The sequence below is a fragment of the Ascaphus truei genome, chromosome 3, assembly GCF_040206685.1.
Source record: "Ascaphus truei isolate aAscTru1 chromosome 3, aAscTru1.hap1, whole genome shotgun sequence".
Lineage (NCBI taxonomy): Eukaryota > Metazoa > Chordata > Amphibia > Anura > Ascaphidae > Ascaphus > Ascaphus truei.
The window spans coordinates 356,637,068-356,652,389 of record NC_134485.1 but is presented as its reverse complement, the minus strand read 5'-3'; the positions used below and the strand labels follow the sequence as shown (position 1 = coordinate 356,652,389).

The window sequence follows — 15,322 nt, the reverse complement described above, 5'->3', positions numbered from 1 at the left end:
ATTAAAGTCCCCTGCTAAGTCTATGTTGCCCTCAGCTACCTTATTTATTATTATGAAGAATGACTAGAAAAATTGAGGATCATTTTTCACACAGGGCGTAGATGTTTGCCAGTGTTAGGCGACAACCTTGAATAGTTTCCACTACTATTAAAAATCTGCCTTCCTTGTGCCTCTTGATTTGATATATTTTGAAGGGCAACTTATTGTGAATCAGAATAGCGACTCCTCTCTTTTTCTCTTTTGCGGAGACGAGGTGGCAGTGTCGAAAGTTTTTGTCTAAAAATTTAGGGAAATTTGTTTGGCTAAAGTGAGTTTCCTGAAGGAGCAATGCATCCTCTTTCCTCTTCTTGTACTCAGAGAAAGCAATGCATTTTTTATGTGGGCTATTAAACCCCTTAACGTTGTGAAAAATGACAATTACCTCCATTTGTGTCTATTGTGTGCTGCTCTTACTCTATTCGTGGTCACCATCTGACGCCACCAGGACCTCCAGATCTGCTTTCGCTGAGTATTTCGTGTTTCTTCTTTGCCCTCCTGGCTGGGAAGGAGGATGGGGAAGGGATCACACACAAGGGTAGACAGGGGAGAAAAGACATACAAAAAACGAACAAGACTATCTGTGCCTTCTTTGGTCCTGAACGACTTAGGTGCTTTTGCCCTAGGGAAACACACCTTCTCTGAGCCCTCACAATAATGGGCCTAGAGGCATGGGCTACAGGTGAACCCCTGATCCCGTGGGTCTTTGCCTGCAAACTGGGTTAGGTCCAGCTCGCTGGGGTACCAGCGCATACCGACAGCCGGGATGATGACATCCCTGCCTCCCACCCAGCCCACATCCTTTATAGAAAGTATTACAAGAACGGTCAAAACACCTCAACCAAATTACTACTAAATCTAATTGTTCCTCTTTACTTTCTCTCCCTCTCCAAAGAGCCTGTTGATCCTGGTCTAACCTCCCTCCTGGTCCTTTTCACTCTGTTATTCCTAGTTTTTACCCTTGCTCCCTACTTGACTCCTAGTTATTTTGGATCTCTTTTGCCCTAATCTATAAAACCCGTTAACCCTCATTCTATATCCAGCCTATAACTAAACCTCCAGACACATGCCCCCCCCTCACCCAGCCTCAGCACCCCAATGCTCCTCCTTTGAGCCCGTCCATTCTCTCCCCTCATCGCTTCTCCTTTCTGGGGCTGCGCTCCCTCTCCATCTCTCCAGGACCCCCCAGAGGCACCCCATCAGCATGACCACTGCCACCGGGGAGTGTGCCACCATCCCGATGGGTGCATCCACGGTGAGTTCGTGTTCTTCCACTCCTCCCGGGCTCCTGATACGCTGCCATCTTGGGACTTTGCTCTCGGCTTCTCTTCCGCTGGGCTTCCCACCGGGCCGCCATGTGGGTCCGCCATCTTCCCCTGCTTCTCTTCATAATTCAAAATAGCCTCCAAAGAACCGAACCGGAGTATCTCTTGGATCAATGTTCTATAGTGTCAAGGAATGTCAACTGGTGTTGCCCTTTTAAGAGACAAAACTTTGCACAATAATAAAGTGGTCATGTCCCTTTTAAGCCCTTAATTGAAACATTGAAGTCAATCTGTTGCTTTGTCTCTCCTTTCTCTTGCAGGGATACTCACTTTTCTCCAGCTCTCATCGAGGGAGGGTCGCTTTTTGGAACGGTATGTAAACTCTTAATTTATTCCTACGCTTTTCAGGAACATCGCGCCCTCAGAGATGCCTTTGAGTGTATGGGCCCTGCCATTTTTTGTGGCAAGCAGCCCAAAAGGGACCTATACTTTCTTCCTTAGGATCTTTGTAAAAGGTTGTAGGCCCTTCTCCTGCTAAGTGTGATCGGGGAAATGTCCTTGAAAGATATCTCTTCCTTTACTTTAAAGTAATGAAACCGGAGAATAACATCCCTCGGTGGGTTGTCTGGTAGTGGCTTTGAGCGCAGTGCTCTGTGGCAACGGTCCATCATTAACTCAGCTTCTGTTTTACCGGCAGGAGTGAGGACAGCCATCTTCCCACCCAATCCTCTACATCCAGGAAAGCCTCAGGGATCCCACGGATACGTAAATTTTTGCAGCGATCCAGATTTTCATCATCCCCTTGTCTTTCTGCTGTCTCCTCCACCTTTTTCTTTAGGGAGGCCAGCTCTTGCTCTGTATCTTTGTGCATTCTAACTGAGGAATCCATCTTTTTCTCCAGCGCATCAGTGCTTTCGCCTATATTATTAATGTCCTTTCTTAAGCTCTGCATTTCCCCATGGAAAAAAAAGGATTTTAAGTCCTGGAACCGTTTTGTAATATCTTTTTTAATAACTAGCTGCATTTCAGGGTTATCATTCTTTCCCTGCACTGAGTCCGTATCCGAACCGCCGCGGATCGACATGTCAGCTTCTCCCCCTTCTCGTGCCATTTCAGCGCTTGGAGTATGCTTTTAAATCCAGTGTTTGCCGCTTTTTTTGTGAGCGAGTTGTCATCCTCCTGTTAGTGCGTTAGGGTTAACTTTTTGGTGTGCCAATTTTTTGGGTTTTTATGCCGTTTTTTTTTTTTTCGTTTGTGCACCGGGCTTTAGCGGAGCAGCAGGATAGTGCCTCCATACCCGTGCACGCCGCAGCTCAATTTAAATCTGTCATAGGTCTACCTTAGACTTTCTCAGGAAATTAATTGGATAGTTTTTGTCGCGAACTCCCTGGAACAAATAAACCATAAAACTGTATGAACTGAAGGAGCAGAGCAGAGCAGGTCAGTGAGTAAAGGTCGTGACCCTGAAAATAATAACTGTGATTTCGTAGTAAGGTGGAGCATGGTGCAAATCCTGGTGTCCGCACTTTGTGACCTTGGGCAAGTCACTTAATCTCCATGTGCCTCGGTCACCAAAATTAGATTGCAAGCTCTATAGGACAGGGACTCATTATGCCTGCATAGTACTGTGTACATCAGAACTATGTAAGAAAATAGAATTCATTGGATGGCATCAGTAAAAAGGTGAAGCTGACATCCTAATTTTCCAGTTACAATGAAATGACTGCTCACTGGTAGCCAAGCTCTCTACTCATTGTTCTATGTGCCATTTACTTCCAGTGCCAACATCAGCATTTCTAGGTCAAGCTTTCTATCCCTGCTGTGTTCAGAGAAACATGGTCACTCTGTTTAGTAAGGTTGTAAGATGAGACTCAAGCACTTGGTGCACAGTATATCTATCGAGCTTCACAAATTGTGCTTTTGACAATAATTTGACATTAAAGTCAACTTGACCTGTATTTAATGTGTCGGGCAAGTCAGTTCCCAGTGGTGCAGAGTGTCCAGCTCCATTCAATGGACTAAAATATTCTCCAGCTCAGAAGTCCAGTTCAGAATGGCCTCAGTAATACATTACTTTGCTCATACATTTGCCTGTGTACATCAATTGGTGACTTAGGAATTGTCAATAGGAGGAGGTAGGGATGGGGTGACCAGACATCCTGGTAGGAGGAGGTAGGAATGGGGTGACCAGACGTCCTGGTTTAGCTTTTTTTTTGGAGGGGAGGGGGGGCTGGGGTTTTGTCCTTTGTCCTGAAATGTATCTAAATATAAGATATAAGCTGGCCATGCATGGGTACTTGCTGGCACATGTATGATGGGCGCTCGTCATTTGTGTGATATTGGTCCCGGGAAAAATATGATCACCCTAGGTAGGGAGGAGTAAAGAGATGCATGTTACAATGAGACATTGGTTGAAGGATAGGTGATAGGTTTTTGGTAAATGGAATATATTCAAAGGAGGGGGAAGGTAACCAGTGGAATACCTCGGATCTATACTGGGACCAGGGCTTTTTAAGATCTTTATTAATGACATTACAAATGGTCTGGAAGGAAAAATATGCAGTTTTGCTGATTATGCAATGGTAGGTAGGTTAGAGGCAAGTGTGGGGCAACTACAATTTATTTTCAAAAAGGGCAAAATAATGCACCTGGGTCACGAAAAACTCAAAGGCAAAATGCAGGATTTATAGCACTATACTGTCAACTACTATAAAGGAAAGGGGTCTGTGAGTCATTTCAGCCGACTCAAAAAAGTAGGCAGAGCAATTTGAAAATATCATAAAATGTATGATTAAAGACTGACGGACCCTAATATGTGTAGCTTGGAGGAAAGGAGAGAGGGGGGGCATGACATCAAATACATAAAGCGTTTCAACAAGGTACAGGATGAGGCATGTTTCAGAGAAAGAAGTGTTAGAAGATGTCATGCTCTGAAGCTGGAGGCTACAAGGCTTAGGGGAAATGGGAGCATGAACTTCTTCATGGAAAGGGTGACAGATTTGTGGAATAGCCCCCGCCACCCTGGTTGGGAGGCTAATACAGTAAGGGTGTTGAAACATGCTTGGGATAAAGATAAAACTGTTCTAAATGTAACACATGTTCCCCCACCCTAAGGGAGATCCACTGCTGTTACCTGGTGTTGGTGCAACCTGTTAGGTTCACAGGAGGCTCTGAGCATCTGCCGGTGGTAGTGGGGATGAGCAGGACAGGCTTTCAGTGCTGGATTAGTTCTTTCCTTGGTGTTGCAGCGCCTCCATTCCCACAGGGCCTATCGCAGATAGTTGCAGTCCCCTGTGGAAAGCACTCTCGCCCTCTCCCTGAAGAACTGCAGCCTCAGGCAGGAGTATAAAACGGTAACGGTTCTTTATTCTTCATACAGCATACCAACATGTACACGCTCTTGGTCCTCGGGCTTGAGGCCCCAAAGGTCTATCCCTGACTCCCACACTCCCTGGTGAAGTGTGGGGTAGCTGGTCCCACTCCCCTGAGGGAGGGGAAGGAAGGTGAACCAGAGCCCTGGCTCCTCACTTCCAACTCTCTCAGAAAAAGAACTACATTTAGGCTGCAGCCCCTTTTTGTTACTCGGGGAGTGGCTCCAGGTCTCAGCCCCATATGGGAAGTACCCAACCTGTACCCAACCCCCTTTTTGTTACTCCCTTGAAGTACCCAACCCCCTTTTTGTTACTCGGGGAGGGGCTCCAGGTCTCAGCCCCGTATGGGAAGTACTCCTGTCACTCAAGGGGACTGTTTACTACAGCAAGGGCAGGTTTAACCCTAACACTGCCTGCGCTGGTACCAGGATTGACGTGCTAGGCAGAGGAATTCAGTAGCCAGAGGTTACATGGCTACATAAATATAAAATAAAGGATCTGAAGTCTTACAGCAGTGCGGAAAATGGCAGACTAGATGGGCCAAGTGGTACTTATTTGCCATCAAATTCTGCATCTCGCTATCATTATTTCCCTTAAGCACATACTGTAGGAATAAGGCTGAGCATATAGTGCTGGCTACTGCGACGTCACGCAGCACCGTTGCAAGTGCACGCAATCCGTCGCGGGTGTCCATAGTGGACGCGACGGAGCGATCGCCGGTGTTCAATGGATTTTGACTTTTTTGACGATCGTCGCGTGACATCAGCGGCACATGAGCAGTTTAGCCAATGAGGGCGAACCGCTCACGGCTACACCTCCGCCACGCCCCCCCTGTCGCCCTCTCGTCTCCTGCACTATAAGCAGGAATCGCTATTGCAACGGCTGACGTCACAGGTCACTTAGCCAGCACTATAAGCGCAGCCTAAGATCTTTTGCTGTGATGCAGCACATATCCAGTGTTATAATAACTTTATTCCTTTTGGATTTATTGATTGTAAATGACGACTTGCACATTTTGACTTCTGTAAGTGTACAACATTCCGTTTTACAATAGTCTTGGGCTATGATTATAACAGATGCCGCTTGGCGTCAGCGCGATCTGCTGACGTCGCCCTCACGCTGCCGCCAAGCGGCATCTGAATCATACAGGGGAGACAGGAGAGGAGAGAAGCAGAGGAAACCGAGGTGGGGCCATGAGCGGTCCGCCCTCATTGGCTGAACCGCTAATGTGACGCGGCCGTTGCCTGCCCAAAACAAATTCCTCTGTCTCCTCTCCAGTCTGCCGCCCTGCAGCTACAGGCGGTATGCACGTCCCTCAAGGTATGTATACCTCAATTGGATTGCAGCACTTTTTGTTTTTGCGTCGCGCCATGCGATGCCGCCGGCGTTTTTTTAGTATAATCACGGCTTTAGAAGTACTAGGTTTGATTTTATTTACCCTGAGATTGTGCAGAATAGTGTGAAGGCATACATCCTTAAATACAAATCGTTAATTTACTGTCTTCAATGTCAATAAGATTTTGGATGTAATCATTAACCTTTAACGCTAGTTATAAGTAACCACTTTAAGATGTGCCTCATGAGCTTGCTGATCCTACAACTTTATTTTTGTAATGCTGCTGTATAGTGGCTTATTGTTCCTTTCTACTTCTTCCCTGCCTGACTCTTAGGCCGCGCTTATAGTCCTTGCGACGGTGGCGTGACATCATCCGTCGCCATTGTAGCAGCGATTTTTGCTTATAGTGTTAGAGACTAGATGGGGGGCGTGGCCGTGAGCGGTTCGCCCTCATTTGCTGAACCGCTCACGTGGCTGCTGATGACATGCTGCGGTCGCTGAAAAATCAATTTTCATTGGCTTCCAGCGAACGTGACCCAGCCGTCGCTCCGTCGCATCGCTCCTACTATAGGCGCACGCGACGGATTAAATCCACTTGTTTGACGCAACGTTCCGTCACTGGGACTATAAGCGCGGCCTTAAGGACTTACATCAGTGTTGGTGTTAGGGCTGCTCAGGATGCATTACTTTGTTCAGGGTCCAGACTGGGCGTTGGTTAGCAATGAAGGGCGCCAGGAACTTTATTCATTCAGACAGCTGCTTTATTATCTTGTAGACAGTCTCACATTTAATATACACAGGTCATTTTGTATTTCCAATTGAGTGTCCTTGGCTTATAATGTTTGTGTGGCTTCCCAAGGTGCCCCCATCTTGGCCCACTAGGAAGGTATTGAGGCTTTATATTTACTAGGCTACTTTATAGAGTACCTTCGGTTGGCAGCGCTGGTAGCGCTCCATATCCAGAGAGCCCCTGACGGGCCTAGTACTACTCCCTCTGTAATCAGCCTCCTCCTTTCAGGGTAGCCTGCCACTGTGTGGCCTTCTGGCTGAGAGTCAGTGATGGAACCTCCATTGGGGCTGGTCTAATTATACTTAGGGCCTGCGGCTGATGGATCCACCTCTGGGCATAGTCTTGGGAGTAATAACAGACCATACTGGTGGGATTCTAGATAAAGGGGGTAGGGAACCTATCTAATACATGGGGGATGGGGGGGCTTACCCAACTATTCATAGCGAGACCCCTTTTTCTTCAACTCCTCCTGGGATCTGCCTTCCAGTAGCTTCCACCCTCTATTTCTAGCCTAGTATGATGCCACTGTATCCAGGCAAAGGTGAGCAGGGCTTAACTTCTGCTGAATCACCCCAGTACTATGTGATGGGGAAGGGGCGTTACTCTGTGAGAGCCCACACAGTTAAGGCCTTAGTAATCCCAAAAGAGGGTTTGATTTGTTTATATTAACTAGATTTATCTCTGTCACTACCACCCACAACATTATTTCCAGACAGATAAGCAGCACATGTCAATGGAAAGGAGTTTCAAAGTTCACTTTCCCTTATTAGGGTGACCAGATGTCCTGAAAGGGAGACACACCAGGCACTGGTCCCAGGCTCTGCACCCGTGATGACACGGGCAGCGCGCGTCACACGCCACCAACGTGCAAGCGCCGCGTGGCCACAGGCAAACAATGGGTGACTACTCATCAGCTGCTCCATACATCTGACGACTGATTGCTCACTGCCTCCTGCTGCTTCACCATTGGCTGCTTGTGCTTTATATGCTCAGCCAGGCCTCTGGCAAACTGTGTATTTTGATGGCCTCTGGAAGCTCTAATCTAAAGGACACTGGATTTATCAGTGCTGAAATGTGACATGGCCTAATGTATTTTTATCCCAATTGAATGGTTGGAACCTTCAATTTTAGATTTCTCGTAGACCGACGGACCTTATCCCCAATGTGAAATTCTGGGGAGGGTCTGCGGTGTTGGTCTGCTGCGCTTTTGTACCTTACTTGAGCCTCACAAAGTGACTCTTTGAGGATCTCCTGGACGTCTCGCAGAATCTCAAGTTTCTCTGTAACTGCTGGAATGGTGTCCGAAGATGGAAAACGAGGAATAAAGGTTGGATGAAATCCAACATTTGAGAAGGGACCTTTCTGTGTCGCTAAATTATGTGAATTGTTGTTGTATGAAAACTCAGCTAGCTGTAGCAAATCAATCCAGTTATCCTGGAGATGGCAAACAAAACATCGTAAGTATTGTTCTAATGTCTGATTGGTCCTTTCAGTCTGGCCATTGGATTGTGGGTGATAGCCAGATGATACATTTAAACAAATTCCTAGAGAGGAGCAAAAAGTCCGCAAAAATTTGAAGTGAATGTCACCCCTCTATCAGATATGATCTCATCTGGAGCCCCGTGAGCAAGAATATCTCTTTCATGGTCAACTTGGCTGTCTGGTCTGTTGAAGGGAGATTCTGTGCAGAAATTAAGTGAGCAATTTTCGTATGTCGGTTCACTACTACCAGCACGCGCAGACATGGCAGCCTCCTTCTCGGTACCGCCGTATCAGCGGATCGCCGAGAAGCGGAGCCTCTCTGTACAATAAACTGTTATGTCAAAAACAAATGTTGTTGTTAGTTCTTACTAGGAATTTATATAATTTCTTTTTTTTTTTTAAAGAGGGCGGAGCTAGGTGGCGGATAGATTTTTTTTTTTTTTTTTTGGTTCGGCTAGTAGACTTTTGGGTGACTATTATTAGTAAAACACAGAAACCTAGACTTGGCCATACTATGTCGAACTCCCAGTGTTGCTGTGGCTTATAACACCCCATTGTTGTTGGACGACTAAGGCTGCGCTTATAGTGCTGGCGACGCAGCGTCGCCTGAAAACAAAAGCATTGCCGACATTGCGTGCGCTTATAGTAAGCGCAACACGACGGCAGCGACGCGAATTCTTAAAGCCGATAAAATTTGATATTTCAGAGGCTGTCGCCACATGTGACAGCCTCTGAACCAATCCATGGCCAGGTCGCCAACGACGTCGTCGAAAAATTATAACTTTCGCGGACGGCGACGGGTGACATTACCCGTTGCGTCGCCATTGTACGCACTATAAGCGCGGCCTAACTCTGCAACCATAAAGCATCACCCACCTATTATGATGGTCCCAAACACCAGCGGCCTTACATGGGCCGAATGCCAATTACTAACTGGGCGGTATGCCCAAACTTGATACTTATTGACCCAGTCTGTATACTAAAATAACCGCCACTGGCTAGGCCATTTAACAGCTTAAACTGGCTTAGCCAACGCCCATCAGCCAAGTGTCTTTTTCAAACCTTCCTGCAAGATTAAAGATGTCCATTAGTCTGATAAGGCAACCCCATTATGCCTAAACAAGCCTGCATGAGCATCCTATAAAGCCACGTGACGAATTACCACCTCTCCTATACCTGACAAATCTATGCGTGGCCTTATTCAATGTTTTCCTATACTGAACTACCGCTTACTGATCCCTTGCCACTCTCCAACACAAGCTCAAGATGATCTCCAACCATACTAACAAAAATGATTGCTATATCCTGGTGCATTTTCCTTAACTCCAGTGTTCGCCTATAACCCATGTCATTGCCTCCAACGTGGAGCAACAGAATATCACTCTGTACCATTGGAGTCAATGGGGAATTTCATCCAAAAAGTTTTTGATTGGCTGAGTCGGCAGATATAGAATAACCCCCCTATGGCTCTTTCACTTGAATAGGTCGTTGGGTGTATTCCAGCACCAGAAGGTGTCTTGTGGAATAAAAAATATGCACATAAATGCACAAAGCAGCGCGCTGCTTTGTGCATTCATTTGCATATTTTTGCTCCCGTTTGGATTTGAATCAGCGACTGGACACGCCCACAAATAATCCAGTTGGCTCCACGAGTGGGTAAGATTCTTGGAAGATTTATTTCATCTATATAGACTGCCATCATTAATACAGAATTTGGTGAGTTGTGAACTTTTATTATACAGCTATCTCCAATGAGGTGCAGCGAAGTGAGTATATCATCATCTTTTCTTTTACCTTCAGGAGGTTTATGCCATATTGAATTTGTTCACTCACCTAGTAGTACACCCACTCCATAGTTGAGCTGTCATGGAACAAGAATCATATTTCTGTTTGACCCCCCTTCTGCTTGTCAGCTCCTTAAGTTCAGCTGCATGCATTTGTTCCACACACACACACCGTGCCAGTGTGATGTATCAATATGTTGCCCTTTCTGCCTCTGAGCATGTAGCCAGTGAGTTGCTATAGCAACCTCTGAGATTCTTCTCAGAATGGGCTATTCTGCCCTCCCCCCTGTCTTTGTTCACAGATCGTCTGTCCCAAGACACTTCCTTTTACCCACATTGCTCCTCACTTCTTTTTTCACCCTGGAGACAGTGAGTACAGCACCCATCTCTGTTACTCTCCTATAGCAAGGCCATCTCTTTCTACCTGTTTCTAACTAGAAATCACTACTACACACCATCCACAAGAGCCTGTATTTACTGCTGCTTTTCCAATAAAGTGAAGGAAATATTTTAGGACTTGGAGTGATTTGGAAAGGGGGCTGAGTTAATGCTATCTGGGGCTATTCACACATCACACATGACCCTGGCTTCAGAATATGAGCCATATCTGCATTTATTATTCACGAATAGAAGACAACATTCCAGGACTACTGGAACACCCATTATCCTCATATGCTGTCTTGTGGAATAGTCTCGCTTAGTAAATATGGACCTATACATTTTTATTTTTTTTTCCCATGACAGGTTGCCTTTTTTTTTGTCCAGAGATGATTTCTGGGGCTCAATATAGACTGCAATCCTGTTTCCAGTTCACAGCATTTTTACTCTGTCAAGAGCCTGTTCCGAGCTCCAATTACATTAAAAAAAAAACTGCAAGCAAAGCAAACAGTCTGGGGCCACAGTGTTTTGTTTTGTTCACTACAGGTTCTCGTTATTTCGGTATTTCATTTCCCCCTCAATTCCTCCAATGTAGTTATCCTGGTTAACTTTCAGGTGCTGGGATATGGTTATGTATTGTGCTGACCCTCACATGAACTTCTAATCTAACCAAGGTTCTGTTAAAAACATGAGCAGTGCAGGAAAATATAACGTTTCCAGAAACCTGTTGACCTGCAGCAACCACAGCTCTCTGCCTCTCTCTCTCTCTGCCTCTCTCTCTGCTCCAAGCATTAGAAAGGAGGCTGTGCTCTCACCTTCACAGTAAGTGTTATAACCCCAACAGTGATTTGTGTACCTGCCTAGTATGACTGTGTAGATCCCTGATTTGTGGGACATGGCTGAAAAAGGGAGTGCCCTGCTTGTGACATGTAACCCTCATCACTACTCCAGGGGCCACCCACCCAACGCAAAGGAAGACTATTTCTTGCATGAGAGATGGGTCTTCTTTTTCTTCATTCCCCTTAAATGTTGTTGCACATCACATGGCAGTTTTCTTGCTGGCCAAACTATTTTCAGGGTGATCTGCTAGGAAAATGTGGGAGATCTCTGCATCTTCTATGCTTTGCATGGGGTTGAAGGAATTTTTTTTTCAGGAAAAATGTATAAAATGTTACACATTTTTCCGTGAATTATGAGGGAGTCGCCGTCATAAATGGGAAGAGTTGACCAGTATGGAAGTTTTGAGAGTCCAAAAATGGCTAATATACAATTACATTTATGGTAAAAGAGTAATTTTGAACATGTGTAGATTCTCTGCTCGGTTTCACCCTCACTTGCATTATCTTTCGATTTTGGGGAGTGGTTGTTCGTAGCAATATGAGGATTTATTTAACAAACATAGTACAGTTGCATGTAGAAAGTTATGCATTGCTTATTGTGATTATAAAATACACTGAACTGGAATAGACTGGCCTAACCTAAATCTGTGCCAGATGTGCGAATGTTTTGCACATGTACAGCATCCGGATTTTACTGTACAGCACGAATGCGCGTTATACACAGCTTTTGATATTTTTGGTGTACCAATCTTGGCTGATTTGCAGCAGAAGTCTCCCTCAGGTCCTTAAAATTAGGGAAGGACATACATATAGACATCATAATAATAATAATAATAATAATAATAATGTTTATAATATACACAAGGTGGGAAACGCCTTCTGTAAAGTGTTTTCATGCACATCAGACTGTTTATCACCTTGTGTCTCCGTCAAATGACCATTTATAATGACTAACTTACTCAGGCTAGACCAGGGGTCTGCAACCTTTCAAGGAAAAGGGGCCATTTTATAAAAAAATGTCTTTATCCAAAATATTCCGAGAGCCACAACACATGCATCAACATTACTCCCCCCACAAGCACATATATATACTATATACACACTCACTCATAGGTATATATTGTATAAGCATTAACATATGACAAACTTACTTCAATCAGAATTAGGTAAAGGAAAAAACATGTGGGGAAATAAAATGCATCTCACAATAATAAGTTCCTTTATTTTATTTTTTCATTGTTCTGTGCAAAACTGTTTGTCATTTGTCATTTCCACCCTTGGGTAAAAAACGCAAACAAAATCAATATATGCTTGATCCGGTGTATTTATTTGATCCCCTCCCCCCCACACACACAATAAGCCCCCTTCCCTCCTCACATGTAAATAGATAAATGGAGGAGGAATAAAGTCCATCATAGGAATTGAACCAGGCAGAGACTCCATTATCTGTGGGGGAGGGGGTGCAAACTCTGAGCGCTATTTATGTCAGAGGGCAGCATGGCTTCACTTTCTGGGGAATAATCTGTACATTTGGGACATGTCCCCCCTCCCTGCCCCAAACACATACATACACTAGCCCCTCCCCCCCCCAAATACATAAACACAAACTAGCGCGCCCTCCCCTGACCCCCCCCCCCACAAATACATATGTAACCCCCTGTGTCTGCTATCGGCACAGGACATGGCCCCTTTAAGAATTACATTCCGCTGGACCATGTGACTGTGCTTTAGCCAGTGGAATGTCTGTTGGTGACAGTTGGAAAGGGAGCTGAGGGAGTGAGGGTGTGCAGACCTCCTGCACAGAAAGTCCATGCAGGACCCCTGAGAGAGAGGAAACTGTAGAGAGAGTTGCCTCACTGGACCAGTACATGCAGCAGAGACCAGGACCTGACAGTGCAGATGGAAGCAGGCATACAGAGGCTACTACAGAGAGAGAATAGGGAGCCCAGCTATGCAGGAATTAGACCTGGTTGGAGTGGGTGAGCTAACCCATAAAGGTTATAAACAGCAGTTACATTGCCATCACAGTTTGATCTTTGTGAAACACCAGGCCTGCAAAACACACAGTTTGAGCTCCAACGATTGTGCTAGCACACCAGGATCTACAGGCCGGACAGACATAAGTTATTGTTTGCGCAGCGTTTGCACTGTTGGTATAGTTTGTTTAAGTATATATGTGTATGGCGTGATTCTGAGATTGAGTCACCGTACTGATTCATGTGCGATATGTAACCCCACAAATTATAGCTATATGAGGATGTAGCCCTGGGTAAGGTTGGGCTATGATTCTTTCTCCTCCTGTGCAGTAATACCTGTAAGGGCAGGTTTGCCAGGAGTAATCATGGGTTTTCCCCACACACTGCAGTTCAGTGACTCAGAGAAGGTAGTACTCAGGCCTTGTCAATCAAAGGCACAGGGGTTAGTCTACTGGATCTGTACTTAATGAATGGCACTTCCTGAATTTAGCAGTGTCTCTACGTTGAGAGAGATTGGTCCACCCTGGACTGTGCAGGGCTCTGCCAGTCTGAGGCCTCCCCTCTGGGGAAGAGAAGGGAGATCATACCCCTTATTCTAATAGAGAATAAAGGAAGAGCTGGAACTGCTTTCAGTGGACGTTAGCTGGGAGTATATGTTTTTAGGGCCATCCTACAGGTGTAGACCTGATGTGCTGCTAAGCATATTGCTGTGCAATGGGCAGTCTGCCATGCATTGGTCCAATAAAGTATTCATGTGATTCAAACGACTTCTTGCCTGAGACTGGACTCTATATCAGGAAGAAGCTGAGAGAGATTCATTAGGAGGCGCTGCTGAGTTTATGAGAACAGGACAGGCTTTCAGCAAAGCAAGGGGTTACTGCGAGAACCAATCAGAGAGCTCTACTTCGAGTAAAGGAGGAGCCGGATGTGAGTTGCTGCACCCTCAGTCTCACAGAGCTGGCGAGCAGGAGAGATTGATTTGTCGAGCTTCCATGATGACCCGAGTAGCTACAGTGAGCAATATGACTGCGTGCCGTATCAACCCTTACCAGCTTCCAGGTGGCCTCCTGGTTGTTGAGATGGAGGGCAGAGAATTCTTCCGGTGTCTGTGTCTCCAATGCAGACTACCGGGAGGGGAGCTCAGTACTACCGCCAGATGTCCTCAGTGCGGGATTTATTACTTGTGGACCGTGGAGCCGTTTCTAGCGGTCGTTGCCCCACTGGCTGGCTCCCCTGCGATGTTGACGGAGATGGACAACGTCAAGACGCCTGATGTCTCAAGCCCGCGTACCCTACCGAGTGACCCGGTTCGAGAGTCTGACCCAGAGGTGGAACCTGTGCGGCAGGAGACTGCGAAAGAAAAGGTGACTACCCAGGGAGAATGGGGATCACTGTTGATGGTAGTGCCAGAACGGGACCGTTTTGAGTCCCTTGCCTCCAGGGAGAGTATGGAGCCCCGCTGTCGTTCCCCTGCGGAGATGTCCCTGCATGCTTCGTCGGATGACGAGCATGATAGCAGTTCCTCGGTGGTGATGCGCCTACAGGCGGACCACTACAGCGGTGCTGCAAAGAGAGAAGAACCACTTACCGGTGAAATTGAGCAGCTGAGTATTGAGATTCCCCGACAGCAAGCGCTGGTGCGGCCTGAACCGCGGAAGAGTCCCATGGCCGTGGCGACTCCTAGCGAGTCGGAGATGCAACCCGAGACTGCGCCGGAGGACGAGAGGACCATCGAGAGCCAGTGAAGTGGTGAGATGTCCCCACCTTCGACAGGCTACGATGGCGGACACCGTATATGAGGCTCAGTCCGGGGCCTATGTCCGTCAGAAAGATTCAGCCGAACGTCCGGTAAAGCGTCCAGTGGAAGAGGAACTTCTGGTGCAGGACCTGGATCTGCACCGGGACGCCGCGACATCGCAAGATGATGACGTCACTTCCGGTTCCACCAGCGGAACAGACCGGAAGTATCCGGCCATTTCGAAAATGAGCATCAATATGTCCCATGAAGATATGAACAGGTACATGAAGGCCGTGCTAGGCCGAGGAAAAAGAAGGCCGGGTGAGT

The 15,322-nt window shown here is 46.4% G+C and overlaps 1 protein-coding gene across 4 annotated transcripts in view; it reads left to right on the top strand.

The window, feature by feature from the left end:
* The first annotated feature begins 11,150 nt into the window (after window positions 1-11,150).
* The window catches only part of LOC142490151 (mitochondrial ornithine transporter 1-like), a 35,373-nt gene continuing 31,201 nt past the window's right edge, over window positions 11,151-15,322 (top strand). For 3 of the 4 annotated variants that reach the window (XM_075592019.1, XM_075592018.1, XM_075592020.1), the window contains exon 1: window positions 13,039-13,260. The gene's annotated coding sequence lies outside the window, so the exon portion shown is untranslated. Of the gene's footprint in view, window positions 11,265-13,038; window positions 13,261-15,322 lie in introns of those variants that run through there. The other variant, XM_075592021.1, reaches the window with a different exon arrangement.